The 15,148-nt window shown below is 35.0% G+C and overlaps 1 protein-coding gene across 1 annotated transcript in view; it reads right to left on the bottom strand.

Moving 5' to 3' along the window:
* Commd1 (copper metabolism domain containing 1) overlaps positions 1-15,148 on the bottom strand; it is a 166,397-nt gene that overhangs the window by 150,986 nt on the left and 263 nt on the right. The gene's annotated exons all lie outside the window — the stretch shown is intronic.

The following is a 15,148-nucleotide window of genomic DNA, read 5'->3' as shown; positions in this document are numbered from 1 at the left end:
ATAGATGGCATTAGAGCAGATTATGCTAAGTGAAGCTAGCCAATCCCTTAAAAACAAATGCCGAATGTCTTCTTTGATATAAGGAGGGCAACTCAAAACAGAGCAGGGAGGAAGAGCATGAGAAGAAGATTACAATTAAACAGGGACAAGAGGTGAGAGGGAAAGGGAGAGAGAAGGGGAATTGAATGGAAATGAAAGGAGACCTGCATTGGTATACAAAATTACATATAAGAGAAGGTGAGGGGAAAGGGGGAAAAAAAAAACGAGAGAAATAAATTAGAGTAGATGGCGAAGAGAGAGAAGAAGGGAGGGGAGGAGAGGGGAGGGGAGAAGAGGGGGGATAGTAGGGAATAGGAAAGGCAACAAAATACAACAGACACTAGTATGGCAGTATGCATAAACGTGGATGTGTAACCAATGTGATTCTGCAATCTGTACACGTGGTAAAAATGGGAGTTCATAACCTACTTGAATCAAATGTATGAAATACAATAGGTCAAGAGCACTGTAATGTTTTGAACAATAATAAAAAAAATGATAGTGGAATGTGATGGACATATTATCCAAAGTACATGTATGAAGACACAAATTGGTATGAATATACTTTTTATACAACCAGACATATGAAAAATTGTGCTCTATATGTGTAACAAGAATTGTAATGAATTCTGCTGTCATATATAAATAAAAAATAATTAATAAAAAGAAATTCAATACCTATTTAAAAAAAAAAAGAATAAGCAGATGTGGGTTATTCACACCCTAAAAAAAAAAAAAAAAAAAAAAAAAAAAAGAGGCTCTTTCCTTCCCCCTTCATTTTAGGAACTATTTCTACAATATTGCTGACAGCCCTTAAAGCTTTCTCTTGGGAAACAGTACTTGATTAGTGTAGTGTCCAAATAAAGTGCCTAAGTTAACATATTTTTAAAAATTACTATTTAACTTGGAATGGATCCACCATTTGAACCAGCTATTCCACTACTCGGTTTATACCCAAAGGACTTAAAATCAGCATACTACAGGAACACAGCCACATCAATGTTTATAGCAGCTCAATTCCACAACAGCCAAACTATGGAACCAACCTAGATGCCCTTCAACAGATGAATGAATAAAGAAAATATGGTACATATACACAATAGAATATTACTCAGCCTTAAAGAAGAATGAAATTATGGCATTTGCAGGTAAATAGATGGAAGTAGAGAATATCATGCTCAGTGAAATAAGCCAATCCCCAAAAAACAAAAGTCAAACGCTTTCTCTGATAAGCAGATGCTGATCTATATTGGGGCAGGAGGATAGGGAAGAATGAAGAATTTTGGTTTGTGTAGATGGGAGTGAGGGGAGAGGTGAGGCTGTGGGGATGGGAAGGATAGTAGAATGAGACAGACTTATTACTTTATATACATGCATGATTACACTATTAGAGTGATTCTGAACCATGTACAGCCAGAGAAATGAGAAGTTGTGCTCCATTTGTGTACAATATGTCAAAATATATTCTACTGTAAAATTAATTAATTAATTAATTTTAAAAATTAAGGACAATATATAGTCCAGGTTAAAAAAATCACTGTTTAAAAACAAAACTACTGGTGGGGATATAGCTCAGTTGCTAGAGTGCTTGCCTTGCATGCACAAGGCCCTGGGTTCAATTCCCAACACCACAAAATAAATAAATTAATTTTTTTAAAAAAAGAATCACAAAAGAAGAAATATCTCTAAAGAAGGCTCCAAGGAGTTCTCAGAGAGAAGAGGGAAATTGACCTAGGACTAGCAGGCATAACTGACAGAAAAAATTGTCAGCACATGCCAGAAAAAGGAATAGACAGAGGCTTATTTAGAAAAGTAGATACATATCCAAGAGAGAATGGGGACAATGTCAAAAGAGATACCTTTAGGGTAAAGCAAGGAATATACATTCAAGGGAGAACGGGGCTATCTCCTGAAGGAGAGATAGCAACCCATGGTGTGGGGTATTAATATTTACAGAAGGGGCGGGGGTGGTGGCTCAGTGGTAGAGTGCTTACCTAACATATGTGAGGCACTGTGTTTAATTCCCAGTACCATATTAAGAAACTAACTAAACATTAAAATAAAGGTATTAAAAAATATATTTATACAGGGACAGTTGCTGTGGGCTGAACTATATGTGAAACCAGGGTGGAGCTGCAGAGCAAAATTTACATAATTTTGCATCAGTTTTCCTTTGCTTGCTTATTTCCTTTATTTTACAAAGGCATGGGCAAGGCCATGTCTCTTGAGAATTACAACTGTTCCTAAGCATTTATTGCATCTCTGGCTCAAGGGCACTTTCTTTGAGATTCAGCATCTCTCTCCCTCTTTGTACCAAATTCCTATCTCAGTTCTATAACAGTGAAAGAATTGAGCCAAAAGAAATTTAAAAGATTTAATAATAAAAATGAAAACAAGGGGCTGGGGATATGGCTCAAGTAGTAATAGTAACACGCTCACCTAGCATGCATGAGGCACTGGGTTCAATCCTTAGCACCACAAAAAAAAATAAAAATAAAAATATTGTGTCTACCTAAAAGCTAAAAAAAAAATTTTTTTAAATGAAAACAAGAGAAAAAAAATAATACTGCAATAATTAGCCAGGCAAAGTTGACATGTCTCTGTAGTTCCTTCACTCATGAAGATGAGGCAGAAGGATCACTTAAACCTAGGAGTTCAGATCACCTAGGCAACCCATAGTGAGATCCTGTCTCTAAAAAAAGACATACTAGTTAATAAGGCCATCAAAAAACTATTGAAGAAGTCATAAAATGTATGACAAGGGAGAGTAATAAAGTGTAATTTATTCAATTATCTATAGTGCATCTTCTAAGAAAAACTTTTTTCAGTTATATAAAAAGGTTCAAAAGAAATAGAACTCAAGGGCTGGGGCTGTGGATCAGTGGTAGTGCACTTGACTGGCATGTGTGAAGTACTGGGTTCAATTCTCAAAACCACAAAATAAAAATAAAAAATTTCATCAACAACTAATAAAAAAATTTTTTTAAAGAAATAGAACTCAGAGCAAAAGTTCCTATCTTATAGTCTTATTTGTAAAGACAAAACAGAGCCAAATTAAACTATATATACATATGCTTGTGAAATCAACCTAAGTGTTGATCCAAAATGATTCAGAAGCCACACACGAGTATTTAGTACTGTACAATTCCATTAATATAAAGTTTGCCAACAGGTAAAACTATACTATGGTATTAGAAGTTAGAAAGTAGTTCTTTGGGGGTAAGACATTAGTGAATATCAAAAAGGATGAGGGGGTTTTACAGTGTTGGCCATATTTGGTTTCTTATTCTGGTGCTGGCTACATGGTTACATTCAGCTTGTGAAGAGTCACTAAGCTATGTAAGTGAGATCTGTGTACTTTGCTGTATGCTACATTCAATAAAAAGTTTTTGAGCCAGGCATAGTAGCACATGCCTATAATCCCAGTGACTCAGGGAGGCTGAGGCTAGGAGGATGGAAAATTCAAGGCCAGCATCAGCAATTTAATGGGATCCTGACTAAATAAAAAGGGCTGGGGGTGTAGCTTAGTGGTGGAGCAACTCTGATTGGATTTCCCCCCATTACTGGAGGGAAAAAGGTTTTAAAAATAAGGTATCCTTTCTAGAGAGCTACCTAAAAAGCCAGAGAGGACTTAAAGATCTACTCACTTTAGGAATATATAGCAAAAGAGAATATAAGGCTAGATATATGATATGTATGTAAGTGAGATCCATAGAGTAGAATTCTCAATAGGAAAATCAAGTCACTTTCCATCTCTATAAGAAAGGGAATAATGGGATTGGATGGCAAAAATATAGACTGGGAGATGCTGTTCTAAACATCAAGTTTACATAAAATTAGTTTGAACATTTATCACTTTGATTATAAAATCTACTAGTTTTCTTATAAGAAAACCAAATATAATAATTAAGCAATATTCACTATCTCAGGTAAAAGTCTGTCATTGACTTTAAGGGATAAAAAAATTATAGAGGTGAAAGCAAGGAGGGAAGTATATAAAAAATAAGTATTTTTCTGCCTTCATTCCTTTATTCGCATTATTTTAGTTTACTGTCAGGACATTCCCCCATAACAGCTCCAGGAGGAAGGAAGTTGTTTGATTCACTAATGTTTTCAGGGTCGTAACAGGTACTCAATAAATGTACACTTGAATAAACACATTTTAAATGAATTATAGATAATAATGTTATTTCTTAAGAAAGTAACATGCTCTCTGAATAAACATAAGAGAAATTTAAGGATCTCATAAATGGTAGCTTCTGTGATAGGACTGTAGAAAACTACTGGGAGGGGCTGGGGATGTGGCTCAAGCGGTAGCGCGCTCGCCTGGCATGCATGCGGCCCGGGTTCGATCCTCAGCACCACATACCAACAAAGATATTGTGTCCGCCGAGAACTAAAAAATAAATATTAAAAAAAAAAAAAAGAAAACTACTGGGAAAGAGCTATATTGCTAATCATGTCATAACAGGGAATAATGTTCAGAACATTATCATTCAGAGATAATTCTATACTGGCATATAAAGATATTAAAAATTACTCTTCTACAGATTAAACATCCCTAATCCAAAAATATGAAATCTAAAGTGCTACAAATCCAAAATTTTTTGAGCAGACATGATATCACAAATGGAAAATTTCAAATCTGACCTAATGTGATAAGTCAGTCAAAATAAAGGCACACTGCTGGGCATGGTGGCACATGCCTGTAATCCCAGCAGCTCTGGGAGGCTGAGGTAGGAGAAGTTCAAATTCAAAGCCAGCCTCAGCAAAAGTGAGGCACTAAGCAACTCAGTGAGACCCTGTCTCTAAATAAGATACGAAATAGGGCTAGGGATGTGGCTCAGTGGTCGAGTGCCTCTGAATTCAATCCTTGGTACTAAAACAAATAAATAAATTAATAAAGGTACACTAAAAATATTGCATAAAATTACTTTCAGGCTATGTATATATTAAATACAAAAATAAATTTCATGATTAGATTTGGGTCAAATCCCTAGTATATCTCATTCTTTATACATCAATACCCCCAAATCTGAACAAACCCAAAATGCTTTTGGTCCCATGCATCCTGGATAAGAGATACTCAACCTGCATAAAAAGTACACATAAGCCAGGCATGGTGGTGCATGCCTGTAATCCTAGACTCAGGAGGCTGAGGCAAGAGGATTTCACATTCGAGACCAGACTCAGCATCTTAGGAAGGCTTCAAGCAACTTAGCTAGACCCTGTCTCAAAATTAAAAATTAAAAAAAGCACTAGGAATGTGGCTCAGTGGGTAAATGCCCCTGGGTTTAACCCCCAGCACCAAAAAATACCAAAAATTTATATAATTTAGTTATAAATTATAACTAAAAAGAGATTTGTGTACTTTGCTGTATGTGTGCTATATCCAATAAAACATTTTGAGCCAGGCATAGTAGCTCATGCTTGTAATACCAGTGATCATATAAAATTATAATGATAACTTTTATAATTTTTTATAATTCCTTTATTTAAAAAGAATTTAAATAAAGGAATGAGTTGAGACAAATTTTCATCAAAGATAAATAATGGTAATGCAAATTTATAAAAACTATATTCTAAATTAAGACAAAGTTAAAAATGTGGATGTTGGGCTGGGGTTGTAGCTCAGTGGTAGAATGCTTGCCTTGTACACATGAGGCCCTGGGTTTGATCCTTTGCACCACATAAAAATAAAGATATTATGTCCATCTACAACTAAAAAAAAAATATTTTTAAAAATGTGGATGTTTTATTAGAACCAAAATCTTGATTTTTTTCACATTTCTGCAGTTAAAATAGGATCCACTTCACCACACCACATCATTTTTATCTTGTGGCATTTATTATTTTTTAAGACAAAGAACTCTGACATTTACCTTGTATACAAAACAGGGTAGAGCACATTCGGGCTTAGTAAATAATCAGTAAATACATTGAAGATAGACATATCCTTTAAAATCTTATCCAAGTACTCCTTCAACTCAAGTCAAGTTTCCATACCCAAAGTAGTTGTTTTGAGACAAGGAGAACAAAAAAACTGATTAATACAGGTTTTTCCCTAAATTAAGAAAGAAAACCCAAAACATGTCATTACAGGTCATTTGAGTCTGTTAAAATATTTTGTCTGCAAACCCCAGCTGAGTAATCCACAATTACTGTTTATAATATGATGTCCAGTAACCCAAGAAAGTTACATCAATAAACTACCAATCCTTTAGAGAATTACCAATATGTCTTGTACATCATTACCTAAATTCTCAAAAATGCTCCATGAAATCAGGAAAACTCCATTATACAAAAACTAGAGAATTACAGCAAAAGGGATTGTTTACAGAGCTTTAAATTGTCCAAAAAATGATATTTCTAAATTCAAAATATCTACCCAAATATTTAGACTTCCTTTTGATTAAGAAATTCTTATTGTTGAATAGCCAACTTCTAAGCATTTTCTGAACTTGAACATTCCAGAGAAAACATTTAAACATTATGTTGCTGCTAGCATAGCAGTACATTAGCAAACCAATATTCTACTGCCACCTACAGTACAAAAAACAGAATTACAGCTTAAAGCTAAGACCTAATAAGTCAAAGGTGAACAGTAACACTTTAAAACCATATATTTTGTATCTATTTTACTTTATGATCAATATATTATTAATTATGTGGTCATAAATGGATAAAAGTAAAATTTATTCTTAAATTGAATATAAAAACAAAACAAAACTACAGCTGGGGACATAGCTTAATGGTAAAATGTTTGCCTAACATGCAAGAAGCCTATAGTTCAATCCCCAGACGCACAAGAAGGAAAAATAATAATAATAATATTGCATTACACATTTTTCTTCATTTGTAAAGAGATTCTAATGGTAAGTAAAAAGATTATACAGTAAAATATTTCTACATTATACAATAAATGAAAATTTCTTGCATAGACAAAAATGATCAATTATACAAACCATTTTGGTTTTTTCTCAAGAATGAGCTACTCAAATATATTCTACAAGATAATTCCCAACATGGAAGCTGACACTACTGTTCTTTGATAATACTATTCTTTGATGATTAAAAAAAGTATCACTAACAGCCAGTCAACTTGAGCTATTTTGTAAATTTGATATTACATGCACTTAAAAGTGCTTCTGCTTTGTTTTGTTTTTGTTTTGTTTTGGGGTTTGGTTTGGTTTTGAACTCGGGGCACTCTACCACTGAGGTACATCCACAGCCCTTATTTTTTTTTTCAGCCCTTATTTTTTTAAGACAGGGTCTCCCTAAGTTTCCCACACTGGTTACAGGTGTATATATTCTACAAGATAATACCCACCACACCCAGCTAGGCTTCTATTTTTACTATAAACACTTTCCATAAAACTTTCCAGATATTTAGAAATGAGAATCAAATTGTACTTTTTAAAATAATATATACTATAGTATACAAAACATAAAATTATTAGAATAGGGGCTGAGGCTATGGCTCAGTGGTAGAGCGCTTGCCTAGCATGTGTGAGGCACTGGGTTCGATCCTCAGCACCACATATAAATGAATAAAATAAAGGTCCATACATATAAAAAATATTTTTAAAAAATTATTAGAATATTTAAAAGATTAAGTGTTCCTCTACAGACATTTAATTTCTTCTATTTACATCACATCCAAAAATATCTTAGAAATATGATGTTCCTCAAAAGCCTCTGGAGAAAGCTTTCACCAGTGCTAGATACAACTAGTCTAAATTCTGAATACTGAAGAACTACATATGAAAAAAAACAGAGTCAAGATGGACAAATCTTTAAAAAGTCAAATACAGAAAGTTATGTTCAAACAAAATCTCCCTTATTTGAAAAATTACTTGGCTAAACATAATATTTTGTTCATATGAAAAGAGAACTATTAGAAATTAAAAACAGGATCAAATGAAAAATTCAAGTAAAAGGTTAGAAGACAAAGTCTATCAATAAATGTAAGAAAAAAACAAACAAATGGAAAGTAGAAAAAAAGAAAAGAAAACTAGAAGATTCAGTCTAAGAAGGTCTAACATTTGAAAACCTAGAATGCTAGCAAGAAGATAGGAAAAAAAAAAAAAAGAAAGAAAATAATCAAAGTAGTAATACTGTTGTCCCTGGGTATCTGTGGGGATTAGTTCTAGGACCCCAGGAAATACCAAAATCCATTGATGCTCAAGTCACTTATGTAAAGTGGCACAATATTTGCATATAACCTAAACATACTTTAAATAATCTCTAGATTACTTTTAATAGCTAACATCATTTAAATGCTATGTAAATAGTTGTTAACAGGTATTGTTTAGGGAACAATGACCAAAAAAGAAAAAGTCTGCATATGTTAAATGCAAAGGCAATATTTTTTTCCTAAATATTTTCAATCTACATTTTCTTGAATTCTTGAATGTAGAACCCAAATATTCAGAGGGCTCACAGTTTCTTGAATTCTTGAATATAGAACCCAAATATTCAGAGGGCTGACTGCACAACTTTTCCCAGAACTAAAGGTCACCAGTCTCCAGACTGAAAGGACAAACAGTGGCCTGAATAATGAAATCGTAGTCACACACCAATGACAAGGAAACAAAGGATAACAAGAAAATCCTAAAAGCCTCCAGAGTGAAAGACAGGTTACATTCACTGAAAACAATGCCTTCAAAATTGTGAGTCAGTTATTTGACAACCTAGAAATATATTCTCAGCCAAACTACTAAGTGTGAGACTAAAAATAAAGCCATTTTTAATAGTAAAAAAGAAAAATATTACTTCCTATATACCCTTTCTTAAGGAACCACTTGAGTACATGCTTCAGGATCTGACAAGAGATAAAGTAAACTGATTCCCAGACCGAAGATGGAGCTGTTGTGCTAATGTCTTGGCCTGACCAGGTCAAGCTTTGAGATTGAATCTGTCATAAAAGAAACTTAATATGAGAGTCCCAGAGAAGCCAAATCCTTAAATGGGAGAGGCCCCAGTCAGTCATATTCATAAGAAGCCCCTACCTTCAGACCAGGGTCTGACAACCCAAACAAGGAAAACTAGTTCTATGCTGTTTTCATCTTTTCCTTTCAGTCTAATAAGTAGACCTTTTTCTTTTCTTTTTTTTCTTTTCTCTTTGTTCATGTTGTACAGTAGACTAGGAATTATTCTACCTAGAACTGCTGTCTTAAAGTCTACATGCTCTAGGAAACTACATGATTCACAAGGACAGAAACTACAGCTTCAATGTTTACTGCTGTATCCTAAGTATAATGCATGGTGCATAATTAAGATGTTTAGTAAGTACATGTGAGATAAATAAATACCCAAAAATATTAAAACTAGTTACCTCAGCAGAAAATATTAGATGTGCTTTAACACATCTCAAATGTCTATATTGTAATTAAATAATGTTTACAATAAGGAGTTAATAAGGTGGCTAAAGGGCTGGGGGGGGGAAATAGGCACAGCACCACACACCTGTGGTCCCAGTTCTATTTATTTATTTTTGTCCTGGGGTTAAACCCAAGGTCACTTTACAATTGAGCTATATCCAGTTATTTTATTTTTGGGGACTGGGTCTCACTAAATTGCTTCAGGTCTTGCTGAATTGCTGAGACTAGCCTTGAACTTGAGATCCTCCTGCTTCAGCTGCCAAAGTCACTGGGATTACTAACAGCTATATATGCCACTGAGCCCGGCTCAGATGTTCAAATAATTCTTAAAATCTTTTACCATTGTAATTCTAAATATCATGTTTCTGATTGGTGATTTCCTATAAAGTTTAAACTAGCTTTCATATGTTGGTTCTGAGGCTCATAACATTATATACGTGATTCTGAGGTCAAAACATTAAATTTTGTTATTTTTACATTACACTAATAAGCATAAATTTTAACATTCTTTAAATATGAGCAAAATTTTCAAATATAAATTCTACATCTTACTAAGAATGCATACTTAGCACTTAGTACTACAGAAACATCAATAAGTTTTTTGTTGTTTTTGATTTGTTAATCACAGATCTCAAGTCTTTTTTTTTAAAAGAAAGAGAGAGAGAGAGAGAGAGAGAGAGAGAGAGAGAGAATTTTTTAATATTTTATTTTTTAGTTTTCAGCGGACACAACATCTTTGTATATAGTGCTGAGGATGGAACCCGGGCCGCGTGCAGGCCAGGCGAGCGCGCTACGGCTTGAGCCACATCCCCAGCCCCAGATCTCAAGTCTTAAGAACAAGTTAGTACAAATGGTGCTGGGAAAACTAAACATCCACATGTTTAAAAAAAAAAAATCCACATGTAGAAGAATGAAACTACAAATTAGTACAACCATTTTGGAAAGCCTTATGGCGATTCCTTAAAAAACTAGGAATAGAACTACCATATGACCCAACTATCCCACTCCTCAGTATTTACCCAAAAGAACGAAAATGAGCATACTACAATGATAATAGGCACATCAATGTTTACAACAGAGAAATTCACAATAGCTAAGTTATGGAACCAGTTCAGGCACCCATCAACAGATGAATGGATTAAAAAAGTGCTATATATACACAATGAAGTTTTTACTCAGTCATAAAGAAGAATGAAATTATGACATTTGCTAGTAAATAGATGGAACTGGACAACATCATACTAAATGAAATAAGCTAAGTCAAACTCAAAGTTCAAATGTTTTCTCTCATGTGCAGAATCTAAAGCAAAGTAAGGGGAAGGAAAAGGAGGTGAACCCCTCAAAAGTAGAGGGGAGATCAGTGCAATAGAGAAAGGAGACTGAGAGTGAGGAAGGAGAGATGGGAAAAGGGAGGAAATGTGGAAAGAAAATGATAAAATTATGCTAAGTACATATATGAATATATCAAAGTGGATTCCAACTTTATGTACATCTATACAGCAGCAATTTTAAAGAATAATAAAAAAAACAGAAGGCAGACCAACAGAGTAGAGAAGAAGGGGAACAGGGAAAGAGAAGAGGAGAAGAATACTGAAATGAGGTAATTATATTCCATGTACAATTATGTCACAGTAAATCCCATTATTATATATAATTACAAGGCACTAACAAAAAACCTTTTAAAAAAAAAAGGAACAAGTTAATAAAATGAGTTCAAGAGGCCTAAAGAGGTACCTATTTCCAATTTTTAGGTATGTTTCAAGCAACCAACTTATAAACATAATTTACATATATGTAATTAAATATAATTTACCTATATTGTAAACAGATGTTTGAGGCAGGAGTCAGCAACCTTTTTTGTAAGTACTCAGATGGGAAATATTTTAGGCTTTGAATGCCACATGATATCTGTCACAACCACTAACTTTATTGTAGTAACTAAAGCTGCTCCAGACAAGATGTAAATGAATGAGCATGTGGCCATGTTACAATCAAAACTTAAAAGTAGGCACCAAGAAGGTATAGCTCAGTGGTAGAGAGCTTGCCAAACATATCCATCCCCTGGGTTTGATCCTCAGCACCATAAGGCAAAACAAAACAGCCAAAGCTAGGGTTATAATAGGGGGAAATTGGAAAAGAGCGCCAAGCCACATTAGACCCATGGGCCATGGTTCGCTGCCCCAATTTAGAGTACTACTACATTTTCCAGCTCTCCCCATCTAGAAGTAGTATAGGTTTTCCTTCTGTATTGCCCAGGGTGGCCCTGTGTTTGATCCTCAGCACCACATAAAAAATAAATAAATAAAATAAAGGTACTGTGTCCATCTACAACTAAAAAAAGTAAATAAATTTAAAAATATATATAAAATCATCACCAATAGAGGGCAGTAGTGAATAAAGAAAATACCGGAACAAAAGGTGATGGATCCTCACACCAAAGATCTTTATTCAGAATTTTAGTAAACTAGAATTAGGCATACCCACAACTTGAAAAGCAAAAGCAAGCCGTGTGCGTGGTACACGCCTGTAATCCCAGGAGCTTGAGAGGCCGAGACACGAGGATCATGAGTCAAAACCAGCTTCAGCAATAGCAAGGCACTAAGCAACTCAGTGAGACCCTGTTTCTAAATAAAATACAAAATAGGGCTTGGGATGTGGCTCAGAAGTTGAGTGCCTGAGTTCAATCCCTGGTACCAAAAATAAATAAATAAATAATAAAAGCAAGAGCAGATAAAAGAGTATAAAAACTTATATAAGTTGAAATTACAAATGTGAAAAAAATCATATAAAATAGCAGTAAATAGCAAGCAAGTACTGTGTTATATAGGATGTCATCTCCCTAAAACACCACTCCCAATTCATTTATTCATTGCTCTTGGAGCTACCCAAAATTGAAAACTAGAGTAAGTGAATCATCTGCTGCACACATCTACAAGAAGATGAAATGTTTGCCCTTTGTGTTTAACTGGGCTGGGGGTTTAGCTCAATGAGGGGAAAAAATGAAGGCTATTAACATTTGTGACACTGAGCCAAGAGAGGCAGTACATGCCTGTAATCCCAGCTACTCTGTAGGCTTAGGCAAGAGACTAGCTCCAGACCAACCTGGGGAGTAGAATGTCCCTGAATTCAATCTGTAGTGGAGGGGATAGAGTGACACTGAATTTCTTGCTGGAGGTTACACATCCCTTCCTTCCTTTCCTCTTACCCCTATCATCTCTCTCCATTTTCAGTTTGTTCACAGACCGTGATTTTCCTGCAGATGACTGAAAGGTATGAATACTGCTGTCACCTATATGTAAAAATGTATACTTTGCAGGGCTGCAGTTGTGGCTCAGTGGTAGAGTGCTTGCCTAGCATGCATGAGGACCAGCACCACATAAAAATAAAGATATTATATCCACCTAAAACTAAAAAATAAACAAAAAAAAATGTATACTTTGCTTAAAATCAAGAATAAATGATAGCAAGATTTAAAGGGACAAGCATTGTTTCACTTTTTTTTTTTTTTGCCTCCTCCACTAATACTCCTGATTGGTTACCACATTAGGATGGAATTGAACTAGTCACCACTTCCTGAACATGCTCTACATTTTTCTGTCCCACCTCTATTTTGTTAACCTAGAATGCCCTGTGTAGCTGGCCCCTCATTTCAGTCTTAAAATACTCTTCATTGAGCTGGGGATGTGGCTCAAGTGGTAGCACGCTTGCCTGGCATGCGTGCGGCTCAGGTTCGATGCTCAGCACCACATACAAACAAAGATGCTGTGTCCACCGAAAACTAAAAAATAAATATTAAAAAATTAAAAAAAAATACTCTTCATTGCCAGGTGTGATGGTGCAAACCTGTAATCCCAGAAAGTGGTAGACTGAGGCAGGAGGATCAAAAGTTCTAGGACAGCTTGAGCAATTCAGTGAGACCCTGTGTTAAAGTTCAAAAAAATAAAAATAAAAAGGATTGGGGATGAAGTTTAAAGGTAGTGTTTGCATAGCATTGTAAGGACCTGCATTCAATCTGAGCACCACCAAAAAAAACCAATTTCACTTTCTTCAAGAGCAACAAAAATGGCATCCCCATGAAGCCTGCCAGAAAGAATATCTCTTTACTGTCCAGTTGCTTAATCACACTTCTTTTTACTAATACTATAGTACTCCTGCATCATGCATATTTGAACATGTTCCCTCTTGAATGACATTCTATCTCTGCTCAAAGCTTTTTGTTTAAAAACATTTACTTTTCATGTTTCCATAAAAATTACACATTTAACCTTCAGTACTACTTATGAGATAAATGAAGATTAAAAGAAGATGTCACCCTGAGCCTGAGGTTTCAGTTTTACGTTAAACAACCAAAGATTTTCTTCCTTGGTTCCTCAGACCAATCAGCTGCACAAAGACCATGTTACCAGGCACAGGCAAATTTTCTGGTGCCTTCTCTCAGTACCAAGAGAGCCATGACAACATTGCAACCCAGAATTGCTCAGCAAACTTAAGTATCCTGGATATTAATCAGCAATGTATTTAAAAGAAAATAAAGGAGGAAATTTTCGGGCAATCGCTTCTCTGAATATCTCACAATTTTTATCTCATAACAAAACCAAGAATCAAAATATGGTCCACCTAAAGAGGAATAGCAGCCCCCAATATATGAAGGTACTAAGACCAACAAAACATGACTATATGCAGTCCCTTATCCTCATCCCCATAAGCACAATAAACACTCAAAACTCAGTATGATGCCAAATTTTCTACAAAGTCTTCTCTGATACTTAAGATTACAAATTAACAGAAATAGAAGGATTGTTAGTGGTTTATGCAATCCCACTACTCCACAGGTCAGGCAGGAGGTTCATGAGTTCTAGGCCCACCTGGCCAACATAACAAGACCTTGTCTTCAAAAAAAAAAAAAAATGAAATGAAATGAGTGTTCACCATGTTTTTGCAAAAAACAAAGGAAGTAACATGTAAAATGCTTAGTGTAGTTCCTAACACATTCAAAATCCACCAAAAAAAAAAAAAAGCATTATTTTTAAGTCTTTTTCAAAAGTACATTTTGGTACTAGATGTATTCCTATGACTAATTTCTTGGTCTAAACCAAAGTTGTCCAATACCACAATAATTAACCACATGCAATTACTGTGCATTTCAAATGTTGTTAGTTAGAATTGATATGTGCTTTAAGTGCAAAATACAAACCGATTTCAAAGACTTAGTGAAAAAAATTACAATTCTTAATATTTTGTATCCTGATTACATATAAAGTGATAATACTTTGAAAACACTGGGCTAAATAAAGCATTAAAATTATTTCACCTACTATGTTTGTTTCACATAATTTTATGGGGCAGGCTGATCCATATTTTGACTTCCAATCGGTAAAAATGCTCTTAACCATACAGTTGACTGCTTAACAGGTGTTCATTCTGGCCAATCCACTCCTTAAATAAGCCAGCAAATAGTGGCTCATTTTAAGGCTCTCAAACGTCCACAACCTAGAAAGCTGGAGATCAACCCAGCGCTCTTAATTTTTAAAAGTCCAGAGCCCATAAACGCCGAGGAAACGCGAAATTGATAACCACCCAAAAAGAGTGACAGTCAGCCTTGGGGACAGTACTTGAGCAGAAAGAGGTCACCCTTAGGAAAGAGACGGGATGCAGAATGAGCTCCTCAGATCTGAAGCGGCGCAATGTGAATGGAGCCCACTACATAGAAATCTGAAGAGCAAAGT

The sequence above is a fragment of the Urocitellus parryii genome, chromosome 12, assembly GCF_045843805.1.
Source record: "Urocitellus parryii isolate mUroPar1 chromosome 12, mUroPar1.hap1, whole genome shotgun sequence".
In the NCBI taxonomy this organism is placed as follows: Eukaryota; Metazoa; Chordata; class Mammalia; order Rodentia; family Sciuridae; genus Urocitellus; species Urocitellus parryii.
This window is presented reverse-complemented; position numbering and strand designations above follow the sequence as displayed.